The following is a 16,708-nucleotide window of genomic DNA, read 5'->3' on the forward strand; positions in this document are numbered from 1 at the left end:
GTTGTTCTCCTTTGTGGGGTGCTGTGTTAAACAGTAGGAAAGTGAGACGATTGACTAGGGTTGTGGAAGCTATTACCAATCAGGCAGCTCTGGCTCTTCAGAATATTACAGAGGAGCTCCAAATTGCGAGAATTATAGCGCTCCAAAATCGTATGGTACTAGATGTAATATTAGCTGATCAAGGTGGTGCATGTTGCATCATCGGTAGTAGTTGCTGTGTTTTCATTCCAGATCACTCACCTTCAGTATATGATGCAATATCTAAATTGCATAAAATTCACACAGAGACTGGTACTTGGACTTTTTCTGGATGGTTTTGGGCTCTTGTTTTCCGCCTTAGGCTGGAAACTACTCACTATCCTGTGTGTAATGATTGCAATATTTTTCACATGCTGTATCTGTATTCAGTGTGGTCCAATGTTCTGCTCCATGTGTATTACTGCTTGTATGCCTACCAAAAGAGATATTACAGAAATGAAAGCACAACACATGTTAGATAACGAAATAGCTGAAATGATAAGCATAAATATATAAGATGAATATTTAGATTATCCCAGAAAGACGAATGTCTTCAGCTAATGCTGAAAGGGTCGTCTGTTGTAATTTAGTAGTGATTAGATTAAGCATTAGCAGAAGACATCTTGTATTTAGCAACTATTGTGAACATTTTGCGGAATCCATTTAGTATTCATGGCAGCCATTTTCTCTGCCACATGCTGCCATGTGTTCGCCATGTGCTCTGTCCTACCTTCCTGTTAACTACTCTTGAAAATTCTGTCTAGTGACAAGTTATATTTAGCATCTCCCACTTTCGCACATGCCCAGTAAGATATGCAGCTGTTAGTAATTAGTAACAGACAGTAATGTGTCAACTAGTCCTTGAAAACTGTTAGCCCCTCCTACCTGTTGACTGTGCATTTCCATATGACCTTATATGTATATAAGTCTTGCTTCTATAATTATACCACTTTCTTTTAGCCCCTGCATGGGTATAAAATGACCATGCTCTCTTAGTTTAGTGTGCTACTTCAAACATTACCGAAGGGTGCTGTTTGAACTGTAGTACCACCTCATGAGGTTTAATAAACTTTGTCTTTTATTTCAGTTTCTGTGCCAACTTCTTCCTATATGGTCTGAGGACTTTGTGCAGAGAAGGGTGAACCCCTTGCACTAGTAGGCCTTGCTGAGGCTTACTTCAACACTACCACTAGCCAAACCGATGAACAGCCCTCCACCTCCGCTGCCGCTTGTGGACAGGAAGCCCCGCCACAGGCCACCAGCACCCCTCCCCCTGCAGAAGGTGAACCACCCCACAAATGTTCCCTTCGATCCAGGCAGAAGCCATTGACAATTGCCAAGACCCCACCAGGAAATAAGACTCCCCTGATTCTCACCCTTGTGTCCCACCCTGTCCACCTTAAACTGTCAGTGCTCCCCTTTCTATGCCCCCTTGGACAATGCACCTGTGATCCACATAGAATGGACTCTATCCTGGACTTTCCTCCACCATCACCCCATCCCACTGTACAACCCCCTCTATTTATTAGCACTTCAATAAAAATCATTTGAAAAAATACAAGTATGGACTATGTGCAATGATTTAACTATGTATTCGTTTAACCCCTTCGCTGCCAGGCCTTTTCCCCCTCCTGTGCCTAGCCTTTTTTTGGCTATTTGGTGCAGTTCGCGCTTAGGCCCTCATAACTTTTTGTTCACATAAGCTACCCACGCCAAATTTGCGTCCTTTTTTTCCATCATCCTAGGGATTCTATAGGTACCCAGACTTTGTGGGTTCCCCAGAAGGAGGCCAAGAAATTAGCCAAAATACAGTGAAAATTTAGTTTTTTTAAAAAAAATGTTAAAAAGGGGCTGCAGAAGAAGGCTTGTGGTATTTTCCCTGAAAATGGCATCAACAAAGGGTTTGCGGTGCTAAAATCACCAGCTTCCCAGCTTTCAGGAACAGGCAGACTTCAATCAGAAAACGCAATTTTTCAACACAATTTTGGCATTTTACTGGGACATACCCCATTTTTACGATTTTTTGTGCTTCAGCCTCCTTCCAGTCAGTGACAGAAATGGGCATGAAACCAATGCTGGATCCCGGAAACCGCAACATTTCTGAAACGTACACAAAATTCTGAATTCAGCAAGGGGTAATTTATGTAGATCCTACAAGGGTTTCCTACAGAAAATAGTAACTGAAAAAGAAAAATATTGAAATTGAGGTGAGAAAAACATCAATGTTTCTCTACGTTTTACTCTGTAACTTTTTCCTGCAATGTCAGATTTTTGAAAGCAATATACTGTTACGTCTGCTGGACTCCTCTGGTTGCGGGGATATATAGGGCTTGTAGGTTCATCAAGAACCCTTGGTACCCAGAGCCAATAAATGAGCTGCACCCTGCAGTGAGTTTTCATTTTATACCGGGTATACAGCAATTCATCTGCTGAAATATAAAGAGTGAAAAATAGCTATCAAGAAAACCTTTGTATTTCCGAAAAGGGCACAAGATAAGTTGTTGAGGAGCAGTGGTTATTTGCACATCTCTGAATTCCGGGGTGACCATACTAGCATGTGAATTACTGGGCATTTCTCAAATTGATGTATTTTTTACACACTCTCTTATATTTGGAAGGAAAAAATGTAGAGAAAGACAAGGGGCAATAACAATTGTTTTGCTAATCTATGGTCCCCCAAGTCTCCAGATAAAAATGATACCTCACTTGTGTGGGTAGGCCTAGCGCCCGCAACAAGAAACGCCCCAAAACGCAACGTGGACACATCACATTATTTTAAAGAAAACTGAGGTGTTTTTTGCAAAGTGCCTACCTGTAGATTTTGGCCTCTAGCTCAGCCGGCACCTAGGGAAACCTACCAAACCTGTGCATTTTTTTAAACTAGAGACCTAGGGGAATCCAAGATGGGGGGACTTGTGGGGCTCTGACCAGGTTCTGTTACCCAGAATCCTTTGCAAACCTCAAAATTTGGCAAAAAAAACACATTTTCATCAAATTTTGGTGACAGAAAGTTCTGGAATCTGAGACGAGCAACAAATATCCATCCACCCAGCGTTCCCCCAAATCTCCCGATAAAAATGATACCTCACTTGTGTGGGTAGGCCTAGCGCCCGCGACAAGAAACGCCCCAAAACGCAACGTGGACACATCACATTTTTTTAAAGAAAACTGAGGTGTTTTTTGCAAAGTGCCTACCTGTAGATTTTGGCCTCTAGCTCAGCCGGCACCTAGGGAAACCTACCAAACCTGTGCATTTTTTTAAACTAGAGACCTAGGGGAATCCAAGATGGGGTGACTTGTGGGGCTCTGACCAGGTTCTGTTACCCAGAATCCTTTGCAAACCTCAAAATTTGGCAAAAAAAACACATTTTCCTCAAATTTTGGTGACAGAAAGTTCTGGAATCTAAGACGAGCAACAAATTTCCATCCACCCAGCGTTCCCCCAAATCTCCCGATAAAAATGATACCTCACTTGTGTGGGTAGGCCTAGCGCCCGCGACGGGAAATGCCCCAAAACGCAATGTGGACACATCACATTTTTGAAAGAAAACAGAGGTGTTTTTTGCAAAGTGCCTACCTGTAGATTTTGGCCTCTAGCTCAGCCGGCACCTGGGCAAACCTACCAAACCTGTACATTTTTGAAAACTAGAGACCTAGGGGAATCCAAGATGGGGTGACTTGTGGGGCTCTGACTAGGTTCTGTTACCAACAATCCTTTGCAAACCTCAAAATTTGGATTGAAAAAACACATTTTCCTCAAATTTTGGTGACAGAAAGTTCTGGAATCAGAGAGGAGCCACAAATTTCCTTCCACCCAGCATTCCCCCAAGTCTCCCGATAAAAATGATACCTCACTTGTGTGGGTAGGCCTAGCGCCCGCGACAGCAAATGCCCCAAAACCCAACGTAGACAAATCACGTTTTTTGAAAGAAAACTGAGGTGTTTTTTGCAAAGTGCCTACCTGTAGATTTTGGCCTCTAGCTCAGCCGGCACCTAGGGAAACCTACCAAACCTGTGCATTTTTTAAAACTAGAGACCTAGGGGAATCCAAGATGGGGTGACTTGTGGGGCTCTGACCAGGTTCTGTTACCCAGAATCCTTTGCAAACCTCAAAATTTGGCTAAAAAAAAATATTTTACTCAAATTTCGGTGACAGAAAGTTCTGGAATCTGAGAGGAGCCACAAATTTCCTTCCACCCAGCGTTCCCCCCAAGTCTCCCGACAAAAATGATACCTCACTTGTGTGGGTAGGCCTAGCGCCCGTGACAGGAAATGCCCCAAAACACAACGTGGACACATCACATTTTTTTAAAGAAAAGGGAGGTGTTTTTTGCAAAGTGCCTACCTGTAGATTTTGGCCTCTAGCTCAGCCGGCACCTAGGGAAACCTACCAAACCTGTGCATTTTTGAAAACTAGAGACCTAGGGGAATCCAAGATGGGGTGACTTATGGGGCTCTGACCAGGTTCTGTTACCCAGAATCCTTTGCAAACCTCAAAATGTGGCTAAAAAAACACATTTTCCTCAAATTTTGGTGACAGAAAGATCTGGAATCAGAGAGGAGCCACAAATTTCCATCCACCCAGCGTTCCCCCACGTCTCCCGATAAAAATGATACCTCACTTGTGTGGGTAGGCCTAGCGCCCGCGACAGGAAATGCCCCAAAACGCAACGTGGACACATCACATTTTTTTAAAGAAAACAGAGGTGTTTTTTGCAAAGTGCCTACCTGTAAATTTTGGTCTCTAGCTCAGCCGGCACCTACGGAAACCTACCAAAACTGTGCATTTTTTAAAACTAGAGACCTAGGGAAATCCAAGATGGGGTGACTTGTGGGGCTCTGACCAGGTTCTGTTACCCAAAATCCTTTGCAAACCTCAAAATTTGGCTAAAAAAAAAAATATTTTCATCGCATTTCGGTGACAGAAAGTTCTGGAATCTGAGAGGAGCCACAAATTTCCTTCCACCCAGCGTTCCCCCCAAGTCTCCCGATAAAAATGATACCTCACTTGTGTGGGTAGGCCTAGTGCCCGTGACAGGAAACGCCCCAAAACACAACGTGGACACAACACATTTTTTGAAAGAAAACAGAGGTGTTTTTTGCAAAGTGCCTACCTGTAGATTTTGGCCTCTAGCTCAGCCGGCACCTAGGGAAACCTTCCAAACCTGTGCATTTTTGAAAACTAGAGACCTAGGGGAATCCAAGATGGGGTGACTTGTGGGGCTCCGACCAGGTTCTGTTACCCAGAATCCTTTGCAAACCTCAAAATTTGGCTAAATAAACACAATTTCCTCACATTTCGGTGACAGAAAGTTTTGGAATCTGAGAGGAGCCACAAATTTCCTTCCACCCAGCGTTCCCCCCAAGTCTCCCGAAACAAATGATACCTCACTTGTGTGGGTAGGCCTAGCGCCCGTGACAGGAAACGCCCCAAAACACAACGTGGACACATCACTTTTTTTTTAAGAAAACAGAGGTGTTTTTTGCAAAGTGCCTACCTGTAGATTTTGGCCTCCAGCTCAGCCGGCACCTAGGGAAACCTACCAAACCTGTGCATTTTTGAAAACTAGAGACCTAGGGGAATCCAAGATGGGGTGACTTGTGGGGCTCCGAACAGGTTCTGTTACCCAGAATCCTTTGCAAACCTCAAAATTTGGCTAAATAAACACATTTTCCTCACATTTCGGTGACAGAAAGTTCTGGAATCTGAGAGGAGCCACAAATTTCCTTCCACCCAGCGTTCCCCCCAAGTCTCCCGAAAAAAATGATACCTCACTTGTGTGGGTAGGCCTAGCGCCCGTGACAGGAAACGCCCCAAAACACAACATGGACACATCACATTTTTTTTAAGAAAACAGAGGTGTTTTTTGCAAAGTGCCTACCTGTAGATTTTGGCCTCCAGCTCAGCCGGCACCTAGGGAAACCTACCAAACCTATGCATTTTTGAAAACTAGAGAATTCGGAGAATACAAGATGGGTTGACTTGTGGGGCTCTGACCAGGTTCTGTTACCCAGAATCCTTTGCAAACCTCAAAATGTGGCTAAAAAAACACATTTTCCTCAAATTTCGGTGACAGAAAGTTCTGGAATCTGAGAGGAGCCACAAATTTCCTTCCACCCAGCGTTCCCCCCAAGTCTCCCGATAAAAATGATACCTCACTTGTGTGGGTCGGCCTAGCGCCTGCGACAGGAAATGCCCCAAAACGCAACGTGGACACATCACATTTTTTAAAGAAAACAGAGGTGTTTTTTGCAAATTGCCTACCTGTAGATTTTGGCCTCTAGCTCAGCCGGCACCTAGGGAAACCTACCAAACCTGTGCATTTTTTAAAACTAGAGACCTAGGGGAATCGAAGATGGAGTGACTTGTGGGGCTCTGACCAGGTTCTTTTACCCAGAATCCTTTGCAAACCTCAAATGTGGCTAAAAAAACACATTTTCCTCAAATTTTGGTGACAGAAAGATCTGGAATCAGAGAGGAGCCACAAATTTCCATCCACCCAGCGTTCCACCAAGTCTCCCGATAAAAATGTTACCTCACTTGTGTGGGTAGGCCTAGCGCCCGCGACAGGAAATGCCCCAAAACGCAATGTGGACACATCACATTTTTGGAAGAAAACAGAGGTGTTTTTTGCAAAGTGCCTACCTGTAGATTTTGGCCTCTAGCTCAGCTGGCACCTAGGGAAACCTACCAAACCTGTGCATTTTTGAAAACTAGAGACCTAGGGGAATCCAAGATGGGGTGACTTGTGGGGCTCTGACCAGGTTCTGTTACCCAGAATCCTTTGCAAACCTCAAAATATGGCTAAAAAAAAATATTTTCCTCAAATTTCGGTGACAGAAAGTTCTGGAATCTGAGAGGAGCCACAAATTTCCTTCCACCCAGCGTTCCCCCCAAGTCTCCCGATAAAAATGATACCTCACTTGTGTGGGTAGGCCTAGCGCCCGTGACAGGAAACGCCCCAAAACACAACGTGGACACATCACATTTTTTTTAAAGAAAACAGAGGTGTTTTTTGCAAAGTGCCTACCTGTAGATTTTGGCCTCTAGCTCAGCCGGCACCTACGGAAACCTACCAAACCTGTGCATTTTTCAAAACCAGAGACCTAGGGGAATCCAAGATGGGGTGACTTATGCGGCTCTGACCAGGTTCTGTTACCCAGAATCCTTTGCAAACCTCAAAATGTGGCTAAAAAAGCACATTTTCCTCAAATTTTGGTGACAGAAAGATCTGGAATCAGAGAGGAGCCACAAATTTCCTTCCACCCAGCGTTCCCCCAAGTCTCCTGATAAAAATGATACCTCACTTGTGTGGGTAGGCCTAGCGCCCGCGACAGGAAATGCCCCAAAACGCAACGTGGACACATCACATTTTTTTAAAGAAAACAGAGGTGTTTTTTGCAAAGTGCCTACCTGTAAATTTTGGTCTCTAGCTCAGCCGGCACCTACGGAAACCTACCAAACCTGTGCATTTTTTAAAACTAGAGACCTAGGGAAATCCAAGATGGGGTGACTTGTGGGGCTCTGACCAGGTTCTGTTACCCAAAATCCTTTGCAAACCTCAAAATTTGGCTAAAAAAAAATATTTTCCTAGCATTTCGGTGACAGAAAGTTCTGGAATCTGAGAGGAGCCACAAATTTCCTTCCAGCCAGCGTTCCCCCCAAGTCTCCCGATAAAAGTGATACCTCACTTGTGTGGGTAGGCCTAGCGCCCGTGACAGGAAACGCCCCAAAACACAACATGGACACATCACATTTTTTTTAAGAAAACAGAGGTGTTTTTTGCAAAGTGCCTACCTGTAGATTTTGGCCTCCAGCTCAGCCGGCACCTAGGGAAACCTACCAAACCTATGCATTTTTGAAAACTAGAGACCTCGGAGAATACAAGATGGGGTGACTTGTGGGGCTCTGACCAGGTTCTGTTACCCAGAATCCTTTGCAAACCTCAAAATTTGGCTAAATAAACACATTTTCCTCACATTTCGGTGACAGAAAGTTCTGGAATCTGAGAGGAGCCACAAATTTCCTTCCAGCCAGCGTTCCCCCCAAGTCTCCCGAAAAAAATGATACCTCACTTGTGTGGGTAGGCCTAGCGCCCGTGACAGGAAACGCCCCAAAACACAACATGGACACATCACATTTTTTTTAAGAAAACAGAGGTGTTTTTTGCAAAGTGCCTACCTGTAGATTTTGGCCTCCAGCTCAGCCGGCACCTAGGGAAACCTACCAAACCTATGCATTTTTGAAAACTAGAGACCTCGGAGAATACAAGATGGGGTGACTTGTGGGGCTCTGACCAGGTTCTGTTACCCAGAATCCTTGGCAAACCTCAAAATGTGGCTAAAAAAACACATTTTCCTCAAATTTCGGTGACAGAAAGTTCTGGAATCTGAGAGGAGCCACACATTTCCTTCCACCCAGCGTTCCCCCCAAGTCTCCCGATAAAAATGATACCTCACTTGTGTGGGTCGGCCTAGCGCCTGCGACAGGAAATGCCCCAAAACGCAACGTGGACACATCACATTTTTTAAAGAAAACAGAGGTGTTTTTTGCAAATTGCCTACCTGTAGATTTTGGCCTCTAGCTCAGCCGGCACCTAGGGAAACCTACCAAACCTGTGCATTTTTTAAAACTAGAGACCTAGGGGAATCGAAGATGGAGTGACTTGTGGGGCTCTGACCAGGTTCTGTTACCCAGAATCCTTTGCAAACCTCAAAATTTGGCTAAAAAAAAATATTTTCCTCAAATTTCGGTGACGGAAAGTTCTGGAATCTGAGAGGAGCCACAAATTTCCTTCCACCCAGCGTTCCCCCCAAGTCTCCCGATAAAAATGATACCTCACTTGTGTGGGTAGGCCTAGCGCCCGTGACAGGAAACGCCCCAAAACACAACGTGGACACATCACATTTTTTTAAAGAAAACAGAGGTGTTTTTTGCAAAGTGCCTACCTGTAGATTTTGGCCTCTAGCTCAGCCGGCACCTAATGAAACCTACCAAACCTGTGCATTTTTGAAAACTAGAGACCTAGGGGAATCCAAGATGGGGTGACTTGTGGGGCTCCGAACAGGTTCTGTTACCCAGAATCCTTTGCAAACCTCAAAATTTGGCTAAATAAACACATTTTCCTCACATTTCGGTGACAGAAAGTTCTGGAATCTGAGAGGAGCCACAAATTTCCTTCCACCCAGCGTTCCCCCCAAGTCTCCCGAAAAAAATGATACCTCACTTGTGTGGGTAGGCCTAGCGCCCGTGACAGGAAACGCCCCAAAACACAACATGGACACATCACATTTTTTTTAAGAAAACAGAGGTGTTTTTTGCAAAGTGCCTACCTGTAGATTTTGGACTCCAGCTCAGCCGGCACCTAGGGAAACCTACCAAACCTATGCATTTTTGAAAACTAGAGACCTAGGAGAATACAAGATGGGGTGACTTGTGGGGCTCTGATCAGGTTCTGTTACCCAGAATCCTTTGCAAACCTCAAAATTTGGCTAAAAAAAAATATTTTCCTCAAATTTCGGTGACGTAAAGTTCTGGAATCTGAGAGGAGCCACAAATTTCCTTCCACCCAGCGTTCCCCCCAAGTCTCCCGATAAAAATGATACCTCACTTGTGTGGGTAGGCCTAGCGCCCGTGACAGGAAACGCCCCAAAACACAACGTGGACACATCACATTTTTTTAAAGAAAACAGAGGTGTTTTTTGCAAAGTGCCTACCTGTAGATTTTGGCCTCTAGCTCAGCCGGCACCTAGGGAAACCTACCAAACCTGTGCATTTTTGAAAACTAGAGACCTAGGGGAATCCAAGATGGGGGGACTTATGGGGCTCTGACCAGGTTCTTTTACCCAGAATCCTTTGCAAACCTCAAAATGTGGCTAAAAAAACACATTTTCCTCAAATTTTGGTGACAGAAAGATCTGGAATCAGAGAGGAGCCACAAATTTCCATCCACCCAGCGTTCCCCCAAGTCTCCCGATAAAAATGATACCTCACTTGTGTGGGTAGGCCTAGCGCCCGCGACAGGAAATGCCCCAAAACGCAATGTGGACACATCACATTTTTGGAAGAAAACAGAGGTGTTTTTTGCAAAGTGCCTACCTGTAGATTTTGGCCTCTATCTCAGCTGGCACCTAGGGAAACCTACCAAACCTGTGCATTTTTGAAAACTAGAGACCTAGGGGAATCCAAGATGGGGTGACTTGTGGGGCTCTGACCAGGTTCTGTTACCCAGAATCCTTTGCAAACCTCAAAATATGGCTAAAAAAAAATATTTTCCTCAAATTTCGGTGACAGAAAGTTCTGGAATCTGAGAGGAGCCACAAATTTCCTTCCACCCAGCGTTCCCCCCAAGTCTCCCGATAAAAATGATACCTCACTTGCGTGGGTAGGCCTAGCGCCCGTGACAGGAAACGCCCCAAAACACAACTTGGACACATCACATTTTTTTAAAGAAAACAGAGGTGTTTTTTGCAAAGTGCCTACCTGTAGATTTTGGCCTCTAGCTCAGCCGGCACCTAGGGAAACCTACGAAACCTGTGCATTTTTGAAAACTAAAGACCTAGGGGAATCCAAGATGGGGGTGACTTGTGGGGCTCTGACCAGGTTCTGTTACCCAGAATTCTTTGCAAACCTCAAAATTTGGCTAAAAAAACACGTTTTCCTCACATTTTGGTGACAGATAGTTCTGGAATCAGAGAGGAGCCCCAATTTTCTTCCACCCAGCATTCCCCCAAGTCTCCCGATAAAAATGATACCTCACTTGTGTGGGTAGGCCTAGCGCCCGCGTCAGGAAATGCCCCAAAATGCAACGTGGACACATCACATTTTTTTAAAGAAAACAGAGGTGTTTTTTGCAAAGTGCCTACCTGTAAATTTTGGTCTCTAGCTCAGCCGGCACCACCGGAAACATACCAAACCTGTGCATTTTTTAAAACTAGAGACCTAGGGAAATCCAAGATGGGGTGACTTGTGGGGCTCTGACCAGGTTCTGCTACCCAAAATCCTTTGCAAACGTCAAAATTTGGCTAAAAGAAAATATTTTCCTCGCATTTCGGTGACAGAAAGTTCTGGAATCTGAGAGGAGCCACAAATTTCCTTCCACCCAGCGTTCCCCCCAAGTCTCCCGATAAAAGTGATACCTCACTTGTGTGGGTAGGCCTAGCGCCCGTGATAGGAAACACCCCAAAACACAACGTGGACACATCACATTTTTTGAAAGAAAACAGAGGTGTTTTTTGCAAAGTGCCTACCTGTAGATTTTGGCCTCTAGCTCAGCCGGCACCTAGGGAAACCTACCAAACCTATGCATTTTTGAAAACTAGATACCTAGGGGAATCCAAGATGGGGTGACTTGTGGGGCTCTGACCAGGTTCTGTTACCCAGAATCCTTTGCAAACCTCAAAATGTGGCTAAAAAAACACATTTTCCTCAAATTTTGGTGACAGAATGTTCTGGAATCAGAGAGGAGCCACACATTTCCTTCCACCCAGCGTTCCCCCAAGTCTCCCGATAAAAATGATACCTCACATGTGTGGGTAGGCCTAGCGCCTGCGACAGGAAATGCCCCAAAATGCAACGTGGACACATCACATTTTTTTGAAGAAAACAGAGGTGTTTTTTGCAAAGTGCCTACCTGTAAATTTTGGTCTCTAGATCAGCCGGCACCTACGGAAACCTACCAAACCTGTGCATTTTTTAAAACTAGAGACCTAGGGGAATCCACGATGGGGTGACTTGTGGGGCTCTGACCAGGTTCTGTTACCCAGAATCCTTTGCAAACCTCAAAATTTGGCTAAAAAAACACATTTTCCTCACATTTCGGTGACAGAAAGTTCTGGAATCTGAGAGGAGCCACAAATTTCCTTCCACCCAGCGTTCCCCCAAGTCTCTGACCAGGTTCTGTTACCCAGAATAATTTGCAAACCTCAAAATGTGGCTAAAAAAACACATTTTCCTCAAATTTCGGTGACAGTTCTGGAATCTGAGAGGAGCCACAAATTTCCTTCCACCCAGCGTTCCCCCCAAGTCTCCCGATAAAAATGATACCTCACTTGTGTGGGTAGGCCTAGCGCCTGCGACAGGAAATGCCCCAAAACGCAACGTGGACACATCACATTTTCTTTAAGAAAACAGAGGTGTTTTTTGCAAATTGCCTACCTGTAGATTTTGGCCTCTAGCTCAGCCGGCACCTAGGGAAACCTACCAAACCTGTGCATTTTTTAAAACTAGAGACCTAGGGGAATCGAAGATGGAGTGACTTGTGGGGCTCTGACCAGGTTCTGTTACCCAGAATCCTTTGCAAACCTCAAAATTTGGCTAAAAAAAAAATATTTTCCTCAAATTTCGGTGACAGAAAGATCTGGAATCTGAGAGGAGCCACAAATTTCCTTCCACCCAGCGTTCCCCCCAAGTCTCCCGATAAAAATGATACCTCACTTGTGTGGGTAGGCCTAGCGCCTGTGACGGGAAACGCCCCAAAACACAACGTGAACACATCATATTTTTTTAAAGAAAACAGAGGTGTTTTTTGCAAAGTGCCTACCTGTAAATTTTGGTCTCTAGCTCAGCAGGCACCTACGGAAACCTACCAAACCTGTGCATTTTTTTAAACTAGAGACCTAGGGAAATCCAAGATGGGGTGACTTGTGGGGCTCTGACCAGGTTCTGTTACCCAAAATCCTTTGCAAACCTCAAAATTTGGCTAAAAAAACACATTTTCCTCAAATTTTGGTGACAGAAAGTTCTGGAATCAGAGAGGAGCCACACATATCCTTCCACCCAGCGTTCCCCCAAGTCTCCCGATAAAAATGATACCTCACTTGTGTGGGTAGGCCTTGCGCCCGCGACAGCAAGTACCCCAAAACGCAACGTGGACACATCACATTTTTTTAAAGAAAACAGAGGTGTTTTTTGGAAAGTGCCTACCTGTAGATATTGGCCTCTAGCTCAGCCGGCACCTAGGGAAACCTACGAAACCTGTGCATTTTTGAAAACTAAAGACCTAGGGGAATCCAAGATGGGTGTGACTTGTGGGGCTCTGACCAGGTTCTGTTACCCAGAATTCTTTGCAAACCTCAAAATTTGACTAAAAAAACACGTTTTCCTCACATTTTGGTGACAGATAGTTCTGGAATCAGAGATGAGCACCAATTTTCTTCCACCCAGCATTCCCCCAAGTCTCCCGATAAAAATGATACCTCACATGTGTGGGTAGGCCTAGCGCCCGCGACAGGAAATGCCCCAAAATGCAACGTGGACACATCACATTTTTTTAAAGAAAACAGAGGTGTTTTTTGCAAAGTGCCTACCTGTAAATTTTGGTCTCTAGCTCAGCCGGCACCTACGGAAACCTACCAAACCTGTGCATTTTTTAAAACTAGAGACCTAGGGGAATCCAAGATGGGGTGACTTGTGGGGCTCTGACCAAGTTCTGTTACCCAGAATCCTTTGCAAACCTCAAAATTTGGCTAAAAAAACACATTTTCCTCAAATTTTGGTGACAGAATGTTCTGGAATCAGAGAGGAGCCACAAATTTCCATCCACCCAGCGTTCCCCCAAGTCTCCCGATAAAAATTATACCTCACATGTGTGGGTAGGCCTAGCGCCCATGACGGGAAACGCCCCAAAACACAACGTGAACACATCAAATTTTTTTAAAGAAAACAGAGGTGTTTTTTGCAAAGTGCCTACCTGTAGATTTTGGCCTCTAGCTCAGCCGGCACCTAGGGAAACCTAGCAAACCTATGCATTTTTGAAAACTAGAGACCTAGGGGAATCCAATATGGTGTGACTTGTGGGGCTCTGATCAGCTTCTGTTACCCAGAATCCTTTGCAAACCTCAAAATTTGGCTAAAAAAACACATTTTCCTCACATTTCGGTGACAGAAAGTTCTGGAATCTGAGAGGAGCCACAAATTTCCTTCCACCCAGCGTTCCCCCAAGTCTCTGACCAGGTTCTGTTACCCAGAATAATTTGCAAACCTCAAAATGTGGCTAAAAAAACACATTTTCCTCAAATTTCGGTGACAGTTCTGGAATCTGAGAGGAGCCACAAATTTCCTTCCACCCAGCGTTCCCCCCAAGTCTCCCGATAAAAATGATACCTCACTTGTGTGGGTAGGCCTAGCGCCTGCGACAGGAAATGCACCAAAACGCAACGTGGACACATCACATTTTTTTTAAGAAAACAGAGGTGTTTTTTGCAAATTGCCTACCTGTAGATTTTGGCCTCTAGCTCAGCCGGCACCTAGGGAAACCTACCAAACCTGTGCATTTTTTAAAACTAGAGACCTAGGGGAATCGAAGATGGAGTGACTTGTGGGGCTCTGACCAGGTTCTGTTACCCAGAATCCTTTGCAAACCTCACAATTTGGCTAAAAACAAATATTTTCCTCAAATTTCGGTGACAGAAAGATCTGGAATCTGAGAAGAGCCACAAATTTCCTTCCACCCAGCGTTCCCCCCAAGTCTCCCGATAAAAATGATACCTCACTTGTGTGGGTAGGCCTAGCGCCCGTGACAGGAAACGCCCCAAAACACAACGTGGACACATCACATTTTTTTAAAGAAAACAGAGGTGTTTTTTGCAAAGTGCCTACCTGTAAATTTTGGTATCTAGCTCAGCCGGCACCTAGGGAAACGTACCAAACCTGTGCATTTTTTAAAACTAGAGACCTAGGGAAATCCAAGATGGGGTGACTTGTGGGGCTCTGACCAGGTTCTGTTACCCAAAATCCTTTGCAAACCTCAAAATTTGCCTTGCATTTCGGTGACAGAAAGTTCTGGAATCTGAAAGGAGCTACAAATTTCCTTCCACCCAGAGTTCCCCCCAAGTCTCCCGATAAAAATGATACCTCACTTGTGTGGGTAGGCCTAGCGCCCGTGACAGGAAACGCCCCAAAACACAACGTGGACACATCACATTTTTTTAAAGAAAACAGAGGTGTTTTATGCAAAGTGCCTACCTGTAAATTTTGGTCTCTAGCTCAGCCGGCACCTACGGAAACCTACCAAACCTGTGCATTTTTTAAAACTAGAGACCTAGGGGAATCCAAGATGGGGTGACTTGTGGGGCTCTGACCAGGTTCTGTTACCCAGAATCCTTTGCAAACCTCAAAATATGGCTAAAAAAACACATTTTCCTCAAATTTTGGTGACAGAAAGTTCTGGAATCTGAGAGGAGCCACAAATTTCCATCCACCCAGCGTTCCCCCAAGTCTCCCGATAAAAATGATACCTCACATGTGTGGGTAGGCCTAGCACCCGTGATGGGAAACGCCCCAAAACACAACGTGAACACATCACATTTTTTTAAAGAAAACAGAGGTGTTTTTTGCAAAGTGCCTACCTGTAGATTTTGGCCTCTAGCTCAGCCGGCACCTAGGGAAACCTAGCAAACCTGTGCATTTTTGAAAACTAGAGACCTAGGGGAATCCAATATGGTGTGACTTGTGGGGCTCTGATCAGCTTCTGTTACCCAGAATCCTTTGCAAACCTCAAAATTTGGCTAAAAAAACACATTTTTCTTACATTTCGGTGACAAAAAGTTCTGGAATCTGAGAGGAGCCACAAATTTCCTTCCACCCAGCGTTCCCCCAAGTCTCCCGATAAAAATGATACCTCACTTGTGTGGGTAGGCCTAGCGCCCGTGACTGGAAACGCCCCAAAACACAACATGGACACATCACATTTTTTTAAAGAAAACAGAGGTGTTTTTTGCAAAGTGCCTTCCTCTAGATTTTGGCCTCTAGCTCAGCCGGCACACCGGGAAACCTTCCAAACCTGTGCATTTTTTAGAACTAGAGACCTAGGGGAATCCAAGATGGGGTGACTTGTGGGGCTCCGACTAGGTTCTGTTACCCAGAATCCTTTGCAAACCTCAAAATTTGGCTAAATAAACACAATTTCCTCACATTTCGGTGACAGAAAGTTCTGGAATCTGAGAGGAGCCACAAATTTCCTTCCACCCAGCGTTCCCCCCAAGTCTCCCGAAAAAAATGATACCTCACTTGTGTGGGTAGGCCTAGCGCCCGTGACAGGAAACGCCCCAAAACACAACGTGGACACATCACATTTTTTTTAAGAAAACAGAGGTGTTTTTTGCAAAGTGCCTACCTGTAGATTTTGGCCTCTAGCTCAGCCGGCACCTAGGGAAACCTAGCAAACCTGTGCATTTTGGAAAACTAGAGACCTAGGGGAATCCAATATGGTGTGACTTGTGGGGCTCTGATCAGCTTCTGTTACCCAGAATCCTTTGCAAACCTCAAAATTTGGCTAAAAAAACACATTTTCCTTACATTTCGGTGACAGAAAGTTCTGGAATCTGAGAGGAGCCACAAATTTCCTTCCACCCAGCGCTCCCCCAAGTCTCCCGATAAAAATGATACCTCACTTGTGTGGGTAGGCCTAGCGCCCGTGACTGGAAACGCCCCAAAACACAACATGGACACATCACATTTTTTTAAAGAAAACAGAGGTGTTTTTTGCAAAGTGCCTTCCTGTAGATTTTGGCCTCTAGCTCAGCCGGCACCTAGGGAAACCTTCCAAACCTGTGCATTTTTTAAAACTAGAGACCTAGGGGAATCCAAGATGGGGTGCCATGTGGGGCTCCGACCAGGTTCTGTTACCCATAATCCTTTGCAAACCTCAAAATTTGGCTAAGTAAACACAATTTCCTCACATTTCGGTGA

Source organism: Pleurodeles waltl, chromosome 7, assembly GCF_031143425.1.
Source record: "Pleurodeles waltl isolate 20211129_DDA chromosome 7, aPleWal1.hap1.20221129, whole genome shotgun sequence".
Taxonomy (NCBI): domain Eukaryota; kingdom Metazoa; phylum Chordata; class Amphibia; order Caudata; family Salamandridae; genus Pleurodeles; species Pleurodeles waltl.